This window comes from Poecilia latipinna, unplaced genomic scaffold, assembly GCF_001443285.1.
Source record: "Poecilia latipinna isolate Pla-1442-1.1 unplaced genomic scaffold, P_latipinna-1.0 Scaffold124, whole genome shotgun sequence".
Taxonomy (NCBI): Eukaryota; Metazoa; Chordata; class Actinopteri; order Cyprinodontiformes; family Poeciliidae; genus Poecilia; species Poecilia latipinna.
Genome location: NW_015112740.1, coordinates 300765 through 314162, shown reverse-complemented (window position 1 = coordinate 314162; position 13398 = coordinate 300765). Strand labels below are relative to the sequence as shown.

The window sequence follows — 13398 nt, the reverse complement described above, 5'->3', positions numbered from 1 at the left end:
TAAAACCAAAAGTAATCCAATATCTGTGTGCAGCAGCTGTTTGGACATCTGGCCTATTAATGAAAACTATGCATACAAGAACAGTTGCCTTGCAGTTCTTGGGTCTTTCTGCACATTCTCCCTGTTCATGCTTGGGTTCTCTCTGGGTACTCTGGCTTCTTGCCACAGTTCAAAAACATGACAATTAGGTTAATTGGTCTCTCTAAGTTGGTGTGTGAGTGTGTGTGTACATGTTCTGAGTATCTTTGTGTTTCCGTGATGGACGACTGAACATCTGTTCACTTTGTACCCTGCTTCTCACCCAGTGACCACTGGAGATGCATCAACATCCCCGAAGTGGATGGCTGACAGTCATTAACTGTAAGTAGAGGCTGTCCATGCAGTTTGTACCGGGATTTGCAATTATTTCCCGAAATTCAACCACTGAGAACTTGTTTATCCAACACTGGCTGTTTAGTATGGAAGTACAGTCAATTAATGACTCATGAATGTTTTGCTTAGTCCATAAGTTAATGAATACGGCTGAGCATTTCCGATCAGCACATTAATATTTACATGACCTGTCACAAGCGTGACTTTGCCGGGAACTTACGCTTTCAAATCTGACAGCCAATCAGATCTGACCATCGGAAATGCCCGCTTTAGGATTGGTCATCCATTCCCAGCAGTTTGGGAATGCGAACGTAGGCAAACGCCACATTAACCAATCAATGAGTTGGCCACGGAGCGCAGCAGCGTTCAGACAGAGTAACACGTTCCAGTGAGGCAGGCGGAGAAGCGGCAGCAGCCACGTACGCGGAGCCTCGGTGCGGGTCAGACGTTCACCGCAGCGCCCGCACTCAACTAACGAGACAGGATTACTGCGCAGACACGTCCGTCCTCCCCGCTGATGTTATGCGCTTCTAACTCTGCTTTGTTTTTGTTTTCCTTGATTTCTGTTTATGCTGGAGGAGAAACGTCACTGCGGCTAACCAATTCCCCCTGCTCCAGAACTGGGAATTTACAATGAAACATGTAAGGTGACACGTTTTATTTCACCACGCTGGGATCACAGAGGGAACCGAGCGAAGATAACAAAGGTAAAAAAACAAATTCCCTGTTTGTCTTGTTAGTTTAAGGGAATGTTGAATTTGAGAAGACGTCGGAGTGGAAAGTCTTAAATGTTGACTGCTTTTCAGGTGGCAAATGTCATTAAAACACTGCAGGGATAACATAGTTTATTCACGGGCAAATGAATCGTAGAGGTTTTAAGTGACGGCACATTTAAACCTGTTAAGGCGCATGTGTGGCACTGCAATGTCTGTGCGCTTCACTGCTGAGCTTCTGTTTATTAACTAAGACGATTAAAAAAAAAAATAAAAAATCCCCTCCGCATTGTGGATCAGTTCTTGCGAGCTATTGTCTCCCACTCCGCCTCTTTAAAGGGGGAAAATGGTGACTGGTGCCGCATCTCTGGGATCAGCATCCTCTCTGCGTAAAACGGCGGGGAGGGGGGTAGGGGGAAAGAAGCATTTCATTGCTTTCATTGTATCGATGTTGTTTGTGCTGCAGTGTGGTAGACCGTGTTTATCACGGGGGTGTTCGCTCTCATCTGCTGCCATGCATGCATACAATACAACACTGTAACGCCTCAACATAATGCAACAAAAACCCTCCCATTTCATGTCTTCTGTGATGCTCTGAATGCAGCAGCAGCTTCCATACATTGACTCATCTGGCTGCTTAAAATTAGGAGGTTGCGTTTTCCTTCCCCTAAAAGTGTGTTTTCTGCAATGTAGTGGAGTTTTAAGGAAATAAAGATTGATGGAATATTTGCAGAAACACTGGCACACACACACACACTCATGACTTGCTCTTAGGGGAGCATAATTGCCTCATGAATGTTAATGCATCGTCCTGATGCAGAAACACTGCAAACTAACCGCCTCCCGCCCCCTACTTTACTCTCTCATGGGCCTCACAGGAGCTGGCTAGCCTTACCTGACTTATTCTGTGCCTGTGTGAATTTGTAGGTGTGCGAATGTGTGTTTGGGTATTCATCCGTGTAGGTGTGTGTGTGTAGGTGCATGTTTATGGATGATATCACCCTGCATATTGTTGCAGGGCCATGTGTGGTTGCGGATGTGTTTTAACTAGGATCATTAGAGCAGCACACCTACACCTGTCTCATCCAGTCCCTGAAGTGAGGGTGCATTAGGGAACTGCTTCCCATCCTCTGTAATTTAGGCTCTGAAGGGTTCACTTTAGGCTGCATAAAGTAGTTGGTGTGAAAACTGCAGAACAGTAACAAATGGAAAATTTGTTGAAATTCACCTGTTTGTGATCTCCTTTTTAAAAACACACTTTCATATTTCTTTTTTATAATGAAGTTAGTTTTAATAAAATCATCCACCAGTATTTGCTGAATCCTGTTTAGCGTTCCTGTTCAGGAATACACAAAAACAGGCATAAAAGTCTATTAAAGGGCCGACACACAGACACATGAAACAAACAACCATGAACAAAAGTTCATGGTCAGCAGTTGGTCTAACATGCTTTGGATGATGGGAGAAAGATAGAGAACATCCAAACTCCACCGTTTGATTTGAATCCAGGACCTCATTGTAATGCGGGAAGCAGGCTGACTTCTACATTATTGTGCAGTCTCCAATCACAACATTACGGAAAAAATAAAAATAGAAGTCCCAAAAGCCAAATTGATAGTTACAAATTGCTCATTTTGTCCTGACAGCTGCCTTGGCAAAACTTCATTTTTTTTAATTGTAGCAAAACCAAACAGAAAACTAAATGAGTATTTTGGATGACATGTGAAAGTATTGATCGCATCAGTAATTAAACACAGCTGGCAGCGAGTATAAACAGGCCGCGGGTCGATTTGCACCTTTACTAATTTGCAGCCCCATTTACCCATCCCGACCCCGTTTCATTTCGCACATGCAAACTAATCATTTTGTGCCCTGAATATTATTTTATTTATCTTGGTAATTAAATATTTGATAAAAAAAAATATGGTCATGAAATATTTTATTTCGAAGTAGTTTTTCTTTTAAGATTGCCAGACTGAAACCTCTTTTAGATAGACATTGAATATTAGAGATGATCAGCTAAGAATTATGTTTGTAAAATTCTGATCTGTCAACACTAATTTGAACTAATTCTGATTCCTCTTTAAGAACTGTTAGTAGGTAAAGGAACAGCATTCAGAGTATTTCTTCCATCCTTCATTCTTTTAGTGGTCACATTTTAAGCTGTCTAATCTGGTAACTGTTGTACATCTGCCTTAATAAACGAAGACATGCCATTTGGTTGGATTTTTTCTACATAATTATTTTCTGAATTTAGCTGGGATTAATGGATAGGTGTACCAAAGCTGGCTCTTGAGTAAAATACTTTATGTTGTGTCTGACATCTCTATTTAAAAAAAAAAAAAAAAAAAAAAAAATTGTTTGTGATAATCTGAATAGAAAAAACTAAGTTTGTACCATATTTAGGTTTGCCAGGGTTTTCACAAAATCATTTAGCTGACGGAGCACCTTTGGTAAACTTTGTTCAGCCTTCCTGTTTTCTGCTGGAAGTCTCGCTCTCTCACACAGACATGCTCAATATGTTGCAGACAATACATTTCACTTTTATATCATTTCTTATTTCTCTGTGCTTCTGCTGACTTCAGTTCTCAACACCTCACTGATGAGGAAAATGATTAAATCTGAGTCTTCTTCACTCATTAACAGGTTCCACTCTAAAGAGTGTTGCTCTCTGGCTTGAAATGTGGTATGCCACCACATTATAGTAAAAGTTCCCAGGCTGTTGCAATAACTCCACTGTTCAAGGCTTTTATCAACACATTCATTGAGTAAATGCTGATATTGATGGCAGATCTTGAGCCAAGAATATCTCAGTAAGGAAAATATTCTTGATGACTTTTTTTTCTGACCAACAGATGTTTCTTTTCCTTCAAACAAAGTCAAATGAATAAAACTTGACATAAGAAAGCAAACAATAATGGCCATGAAAAAGGTCCTCTTTGTCTCCTAGAGGACTCACCCTGCATATAACATTAGTTGTAAAGGTCAACTATTGACATTTTTACTGCCCTATTAAGAAATGTTAATGTAGTGAAACCTTCAATTAAAAAAAAATAAATCCGGCGTCTCATTCATAACATCACAATTTGCTGCCAGTTGGTAAGATGAAACAAATTAATAACTCACTTTGTGAACTGATAAATCAGTTGTTTTGTTTCTTGATTGATCCTTAAGAGATATAATAAAAACATCCATCAAATGCTCTTTCTGAGAGCCGCTGAGTCACACCAGCGTCCCGAATGAGGCCAGAGCGAAAAGCCCTGCTGGACCCAGGTGCCGCCAGAGGACATGTTCTGTTTGAGTGAGGGGTGTAGCTGCACGCGATTATGCGATTTGTGCAGCACTACAGCTGAATGATCATACTTTCAAGCTGTTTGTAAGCCTCTAGACGCCCACCTTTGGGTGAAATCAGCAAGTTCTCACCCACTCTGTGCAGGCTGCTTGGAAGGCATCCTTGGAAATGCAGGGAATCACTGACAGGAGAGTGAGCAGGTCAGAGAGTTTGTGTAGCCTCCTGACGATACGCTCTGCAGCTTATAAATTGGTGATATAACTATCAGACTATCAAAGTGAGATGTGCTTTAAAATGCAGTTAGTTCTGGGTTCCATTTTTCAGTTGCATTCTTTAATTTCCTAAAAAGCAGACTTGTCAGGGGTTTTAAATGGCCGTGCTTTCTTTTATGATGGGTGACTCCAGCTCTCCTATAGATTGTTTGGCCTGCGAGCTGGAGGAGGTGGATCGTCTGCAGCTTTCACCATTCATCATGGCTGTTTTGTGAGTCAGTGGTGATTAATCTGATTGGTGGTGTTCAGGCTCCGTGTGCCGCAGAGAGTACGCCGGGAACGGGCTTATGTGCCGAGCTAAATGGCCTCGACTGCGTTTATGCTTTGGACTTTCGGAGCGTCTCAGGTGTGCACGTCACAGCCGGACATGTGGGAACATGGCTGGTGGTGTAGTCAGCGCAGGGCCTCCTTCAGGAACAAACATTACCATGTTGGTCAGTGACTATACCACCTGATTCAACATCTGTGGGTGTAAGCTTCAGACTATGAATTTTAAAACAGGCAGTCTTAACCCATCACTGTTAAACAGCAGAAGAATTTCCGGTAAAAAAAAAGGGATAAGATGTGACTGTGTAAAACTCCACTCTGGATCTTTATATGGACAAATTATTGTCATAGGCATTTTTTTCCTTAAGCTAAACCAGGATACGTTTTACCCAAAAATGGTTAACATCAGAGTTTTTAATGGTTTTTAAAACAATTGGAATAGATTCAAATAGAAATGTTGACTATTGGGTGTCAGTCACTGAGTTTTCATTATGAATATTAGAGCACACTATTTATAAATTATAAAATGTTATTTTCAAGCAGTTAGAATGTTTTAGCAACATAACAGGTAATGGTTTTATCTTGTTGGAACATTTTAGGTCTGACTCTGACTAAATACTGGCAGTTACTGGTACCAGCCGTCATTTTGGTGGCCGCCTGCACTGCCTGGGTTTTCCAGGAATTTCTGGCAGGAGCTTTCAATATTTTGACTGATGTTTGAGTATTTGTGAAATCTGTTTGGGGCTCTATTGACTTCCTTTGGGTTAAAGCTATTAGTTTTCTTATGATGAATAACAACTAGCTGAGAATAAATCTGTACTGAATGGGTTTTATGTTCTGCTGTAGAACATAAACCATCAATGTGGGCAGCATTTTTTTTACCTATAGGTGATGTTGGATGATGCTATTTTCTCAGGATTCACTATTCATAGTTGAGCTCCCCTATAATAACAAAAAAAAATCAAATCATGACAAAATTTAAACTTCAGTGTTAAGGGAATCAAAATAATGCATCAGGTGTGAAGATCTGCTGCAGAGAAACTTCAGACAGGCTAAATATCTTATTGGCATCCAAAGTGTGAATTCCTTATGCCTAAAATATAACAGGCATATAATATTGCTCCTTTGTGATAAATAATATTGGTTATTTGGGAAAATTAAAGTATTTTTGAATTTGAATTTAGATTTGAAATAAAACTTCACACAATGATGCTGTGATGATATTGAGAGCATATGATGCAGTTTTAACCTAAAGACTTGCATGTTAGGGTAAGTGCTCACTGTAAGCCAGTGTTTCTCAACCCTGGTCCTCACCGCCCCCCTGTTCTGCATGTTTTAGGTATTTCCCTTCTGCTACACACCTGAATTGTATCTCTGGGTGATTAACAGGCTTCTGCAGTACTTGATGGTCATGCAATCATTTGAATCAGCTGTTCTGGAACAGAGGCACATCTAAAACATGCAGAGCAGGGGGGCGGTGAGGACCAGGGTTGAGAAACACTGCTGTAAGCCATTCCTTTATTGCTAATTTTTCTTTGGCTTCCAATATTTGAAATTAAAAATTATTAATTTCCTAAAACAATAATTTTTCATCAAACATTGCATCCCATAAGAAAAAATGAAATAATTTCAAGAAAAAATAAATCATTTTAAACTGGTTTAAAAATGAAGACAGCCCAAAGATAAAAGGTAATAAAATGACCCGACTCAATAATGCTGAGTTGTTCCAATTTCTTTTCTTGGTTGTATAATAGAGTGAATAAGTTCTTGTTTGCTTTTTGGCCACACTTAAATGTTTCAGAGCCTCAAACACATTTAGCAACCACAGTTTGACTGTTGATTTGATGATCATTTTCTGACATGATTTATTATAGACCAGAGGTATTCAAAAGGACTCCACTTTAGTCACAGTGACTTTGTTTCTCATCTGTTCTTAAATGTCTGATGTTTGGGATAAAAACTTTTTTTTCTGCTTTTAGAGATTGTTTGGCCTACTTCATGAATAGATTTTTTCCCCCCCAAAATAACACAAGTACAGACTATCCTCGTCTATTACCATAATTTTTCCGATCTGAAACACAAAGAAACAAGAAGAGAATAAATGTGATTTTTTTGTGTGTCTTTTATTAATGAATGCCACAACAGAAGTTGTAACAACAACCACTAATTGAACAATTTTTTATGAATCCCCAACTGCTTTTTCAAAGTTTTCCCAGCATCCTGCATGACTCTTTCTGGCCGAGACAGTTCTATGAAAGAAAATGGAGGTCAGCATCTGATGCGTAAGGGCAAATAAATCATCCAAAAGACCATCTAATTAAAAATAGCTTCAGCAGCTCATGTCATGTAACCAGAAATTCACATCAGTTGTAAATAAGGATGGAAAGCGTATAAACACACTGGAAGTGATTTTCATGCCTTGATGCATTAGATGTAATTGGCAATAGTAAACCTTGCATGGCTGCACAGAAGTGACTCCAGTCACAAGGTTACTGTGTAAACTCTTCCACTTTTGACTGGTCTTTAATTTTGCAAGACGAACGTCCCTTTCTGTACACAATTAAACCCTTACATATTTCCAGAATATAAACGTACATGAATGTTGACAGAAAAAGTGGGGTTTACATTCGCACTGAGGAAAAGGATTATTTTTATGTACCTAACGCCCTAAAACTGTAAAGCACTTGAAATAAAAACAAAAACCTGGTGAAGTAGGAAAGAGGTTGAGTAAAGCAGGAGCGCAGCAAATGCTGCGAGGTGAATCCGTGTCAAGAGTAACTATGCAATATGCAAATGTTTTAATTAATTGCATCATTCCCGCTCAGCTTATTAATCCACATGCTCTCTTCATAACTGTGAAGCAGATCTTGACAGCCACTGTGAATGAGGACAATTGTGAGACATCTCACACACTGATTTTTTTTTTTTCACTCTTTGCTGTAAAGTCCCAAAGCTGCCGCCCTGCAAAGCCACTATTTCTTTGAAAAGACCATCGACTGAAAAATTAGTCAAACTAATCCATGTGATAATTATTCCACTTTCCTAGGGAAAAAAAAAGAAGTGCCATTTTTTTTTTTTTTTTGGAGACAGCTTTGGAGGGTGAAAATGAAACATCCTGTTTTGCAGTCATGTATGTGCAGCAGTGGGATGTTTGCCACACAATCCAATCTGTTGAAGATGGTGGATGAGTTTGGCAGAAAGACTGGCCTCACACATCTGCTCCTCCCTCACAGCCAACTGGGAGGCGCCGGTCCAGCGAGGAGCGTTTTCATTTTCTCATTCTGTTAGCAGTCCACAACTTCAGGCCTGAGTGCCATGACTAACCTCTTGGTAAATAATTAGAGTTGGAGCAGCGGCACTTGGTGGCCACTCAGCTTTGCTCGAGCTGCAGCACCAACAAGACAAGTCAATAAACGCTCTTAGCAGGAGCAGAGAAAGCTGCAAAGTCAGAATCTACAGCTCAGTAACAAAACATTGACATTGTGAAAACATTGAAGGTTTTTACTGTGTATAGGAAGGGTTGTTTATTTTGCTAAATTAAATCCAGTCAAAGAGGGAATGAGAGTAAAGATCATGATGCTGCCACCGCCCTGCTTCATAGTTGATATGATGTTCTCAAGTTTTTTAGCTTCCTGAAATGTTAAGAGCAAACGCTTCAGAAGCTTTAGGGTTCCCATATGTGAACTTCTACATTTGACTAAGGCAATAAATGCAATTTTCTACTACTTTATTGTTTTTGTTATATTGGCGTTTAGGGAATATAAATAATTTTGACACATCTTGATGACAATAAGCAGGAAATGCTTTTTATACAGTATAAAAACTTCTGATTTCAACTGTATGTTTTATAATTAAAAAATTTATATCCTATTTTAAATCCTTTTATAAATGCAGAGGTTCAGAGATTTGCTTGATCCAGATTTGTCTTCTGAAGCTCTGACCTGCTCATGACATTCAATATGTTCCTCCTTTGTAACTAGTCATTCATTTTAGATTCAGTTTTTTTAGATTCAAAACCACATTCAGATTGTATCCTTGCATATTATTAATGTCATATATTTGACATTCAATTGCTGAAGTTTGAAGTGAATGAAATCATAAACTGTTTTCAGCTGCTGAGTGAGATTTCTGCAGTATCAGTTTAAGTTTATCCAAGGATCATGCTCAAAATACCAACAGTACATTCATATTTCTTTATATTTATTGCATTTGGGCATAACTTAAACTAGGTATTCTTTGTTTAGTTATCATTTATCTGGCATGTACTTCAGTTTTGTACATTTGGTCAGATAACAACTTCAAGCTTTAAGCTATTTTATTGGAATTTTTTAAATTCCAATAAACACAAAGGCAGGCATTTTGAATGGAGATTTTTTTTACAAATAAAAATGTAAAATGTTTGTGTAGATATGTATTTAGTTCGTAGAAACATTTCTACCTGCAGTTACAGGTGCATGTCTTTTGGCAAATGTCTGCACTTGTAGGCTCGTTCTCATGTAGAAATTAAAAATTGTGCCTTTTTTTCTATCCATTCTTTCTAAATAGCTCAGGCTCAGATTGGATGTTGAGCTCCAGTGAACAGCGTTTTTTTTTTTCTTAAACCTCCCAATAAGATTAACATCTAGGTCTTTTACGTGAACATTTTTTGATATCCTGCAGTGGTTATCACATTATCACTGTGTACAATATAAATATTAGAATATGACTGTACATAAAGTTAGAATCCTTTTGTTTCATCCTTTGTATGAGTGGGTTTCCAAAGTAGGTTAACAGGCACCAAATACTTCTGGTATAGTGTGTCGTTACTGTATTTAATATGTGTACATTCATTCATTCATTCATTCAATGCAATGCCACCAGTCTTATGTTTTGTTTATTTCTGTTTGAAGATTGGCCATGTTCAATTTGTTCTGATTTGAACATAAACTGACTTCAGCTCAGGGCTGCATGGTGCAACAGTTTGTAGTGCTGAAGGTTCTGGGTTCACATCTGTCTGCAGAAAGTTTGACTTTTCTCCTTGTGCATGTGTGAGTTCTCTCCAGGTACTCTGGTTTCCTCCGACAGTCCAGAAACATGACTGTAATGTCGGGTTATTCGTAAGAACAAGCAGGCACCGACTATGGATGGACGGATGAGTTCAGCTCCATCATGACTCAAACATGCAGTGAAAGTATGATGGAAAGTAACAAGTTACTTTTACTCATGTAACTAATTAAATAAAAATGTTGCACATTTTAAAGACATTTTTAAAGTCTGAACTTTAGCTTTTACTTGACTATATTATGTGTTCGATATTGCAGTCAGTGAGGTTTGGAATCTCATCCATGGCTAAAAATGTTTCTATTGATGGAAATAAGTGATGGATGTCACTTATTTCCATCCATCTGATATATTCAGTCTGTAGTTGGTTTTGGACAATTATGCAAAATAATGTTCCAATTGAATTATTGCCTGTTTAAAAGAATATGAAAATGTGCAGTAGTTTAATAAATAGTCACATTGTAGCAACAGTAAGTAGCTATACAGATGATAAGACATTTTGAATCGTGGCTCTATGAGGTGCATCTGTTGATCTAATTGTACAAATTCCAGTTTACAGGATGGAAACTCAGTGCAGGAATAGAAACAGAAACGTCTAAATGTGTGACTGAGAATCAGTTAGGATTCCTAGAATGTGTTTGTTTCTGTCCTCAGCAGCACTTTAACCACACGCTTTTATTGTGTTTTAAAGTGCCTTTTCATTATTCTTCTAATTAAATGTAGATGGTGTTTAATTAAACTTTACTCCTTTAGCTACTGCTAACTCACTAGCTAAGCATCGTTCCAGTATCTCACACAGATTAAAACAAAAACTACTGAATTATGACGGCAAGAAGGAACTGTAGTTAAACTGAGAGAAAAGCCAATTTAATGGTTTTCATATCCGCAGCCATGTTTTGTCATGTTGGAGATTGGCAACAGACCCCCACCCCTGCAGGCAAACTGGATGAATCCATGTTTTGTTACTGGACAAGTTTTAGGGTTTGGATTTCAATGTTGTGAGTGAAATCACTTCCACTCTAGCTCTAGTTTTACGCTCTTTCTATCCCTGTATTTTGATATATTGGACAAATATAATGCTTAGTGCACAATATGTACATTAATACAAGCCCAAACAGTCAGTCTGAACAGTGCGCACACAGTTCAGGTTTGCAACAAGCAGATCGCCCTCCATGAAAAGCCGTTTTACAACACTGTGTGCAATAACAGACAGTTAATGGAGGCCTGGACCTCGTGGAATACTTCACTCTTTATGTAGTCATCTGAAAACCAGGGTACATTTATGGATTTTTATTTTGAAGCTCGTTTTGTTTCATCGCTGCATCAGTGGAGAACACAAGGGCAGTGCATTGACCTTTATGGACAGAGTTCACTGCGCTGAAGGCTCTGCAAGCTTCGCCCCACTCCATGTTGGAATACAGAGCCAGGCTGTTGCAAGTCCTGCTGCTGCTGCTGCTGCTGCTGCTGCTGCTGCTGCTGCTGCTGCTGCTGCTGCTGCTGCATGCCCTTATGTACTGGCTCTCTTCCCAGCATGCTTCATAGAAGGGAGTTATTAGGAGGAGGGGGTGAATAGAGATGAGAGGAGGCAGAGAAAGGTTGAGATTGTGGGTAAAAACAAGCGGTCAGAGGAGGTGGATGAAAGAAAGAGGTGTTGGAGGAGGAACTGAGTGGATGAGGACGAGTAAACTGAGAGCAGATTCTTTAAAACATGCTAGTTTCTGAGACGATGGCTGACTGAACAGTGTTGATATGTTGGGCAGCACAACCACCACTTTTTTTTTTTTTTTTTTTTTTTTTTTTTTTTTTCTTCTTCAGGTTTGTTGCACATTTGCAAATATCCTAAACATGAAATGAGTAAATTCTTTCAACGTTACATTTTTCTGTCCTCTGTTGTTGTTTTACATTATCTCTTTTCAGTGGTGCTAAGCTATTCCTAGTGAAACACTCCAACCCACGCACCGCCAGGGAGGGAGGGAAGGAGTGAATGGATGGATGGAGTGAGGAAAGATAGTGTTTGTGCCATGACGGAGGGGGTCACCGCCTGTCAGGGAGCTTTTGTGTCTTTAAAACTCATGTGCTGTTGCCAGTGAAAGTCAGTCATGCATACAACATGGAGACAGACTTACAGTGTACCGTAAACATGACCACAGATGAACATCTATGCTTTAGTGCTTAAGCTGTCCCCTAATGCACACACTCTGTTTTCTATTCTGGTTAATTAATGTTCCACTCATTATTGATTGGCTGAATTCTGGGTCTGCATTTTTATTTAATAAAAATGTCGGAGCAGTAAAACTGATTTGTACAGTAATTGTTGCAATGCATTGCAAAATTATTGATGTTGAAATTTTTTGAGTTCTGCCACATTGCACTTATAATGCGACTAAACACTGTTAGTATGGTGACACATGGTGGTGGCAGCATCATGGTGTGGGATTGTTTTTTTTTTCTCTGAATGGTGTTTGGAGGATGAATGGAGCTAAATACAGATCCTGGAAGAAAACTTGAGAGGCTGCAGAGCTAGGGGCGTTTATTGCATCGTTTATCATTGTCGTAAAAATGCCTAAAAATGCCATCATGAGACTTTTGATTAACTCTCACAGCACTTAATTCCAATTAACGATGTTTGAAAACTGTTTAAATGTAATTATCCATTTTTTCTCATTTGTTCCATGAGTAATATATTTCAGTAAACTCAGAAATATGATTAAATGCAGCTACTACATGCAGTTTAATGATAAAAAGCAAACTTCTTTATATGGCTGGTGGCCTGAAGAAGCCTGTTTCACGTTCTTGTCAAGATCAGTGTTTGTAGGGCTATAGTTTTCTTTTAGCTTCATAGTTGTCCACTGCTGTTTGTTGGTCTATCACTTAAATTAATAATAAATAAAATGCCTCGCATTTTGTGGCTTTATGTAAAGAAAAGAAATGGGGTCCTGTTTTACAAAAATTGCCTGTGTTTACTTTAGCAACCAAAAGCCTTAACAGAAACTTATGTCACTGACAGTAGCCATGTCCATATGCTTCGCAATCTACAAGTTGTCATCCCTGTAAGTGAAGCACAACATTACAGAGTCGCCAAACTCTAAAAGCTTGCATCGCTCAGGGAAGGATTACTCATACATTTAGGTTTTATAACACTCGGCGCTTAAAATAACTGCATTTTCAACCAGACCATTACTGCAGTTTAGATAAATGAATAGAAAAATATTGACATTTTGTTTGCTGATACATTAAATTGTTCATCCAATGAACAATTTCAGAAAAATACCAAGACATAGTGTTTTTCAGAGATTTATTCTCTTAAATCAGCCACACAGAGTTGCAGCTTTGGCCACAAAAGAGGAATTCATTTATCTGAACAAGGTTATTACTGTTCAAAGTAGTGTAACAAAAGCATGTGTAAAATGATTTATGATGTAAAGGTGTTAGTGATTCCTAG

General features: G+C 38.7%; 1 protein-coding gene across 2 annotated transcripts in view; it reads left to right on the top strand.

Moving 5' to 3' along the window:
* Positions 1 to 705: 705 nt before the first annotated feature.
* The window catches only part of LOC106945029 (protein shisa-7-like), a 38114-nt gene continuing 25421 nt past the window's right edge, over positions 706 to 13398 (top strand). Inside the window, exon 1 of one of the 2 annotated variants that reach the window (XM_015028426.1) lies at positions 706 to 1079. The gene's annotated coding sequence lies outside the window, so the exon portion shown is untranslated. The remainder of the gene's footprint in view (positions 1080 to 13398) is intronic. The other variant, XM_015028428.1, reaches the window with a different exon arrangement.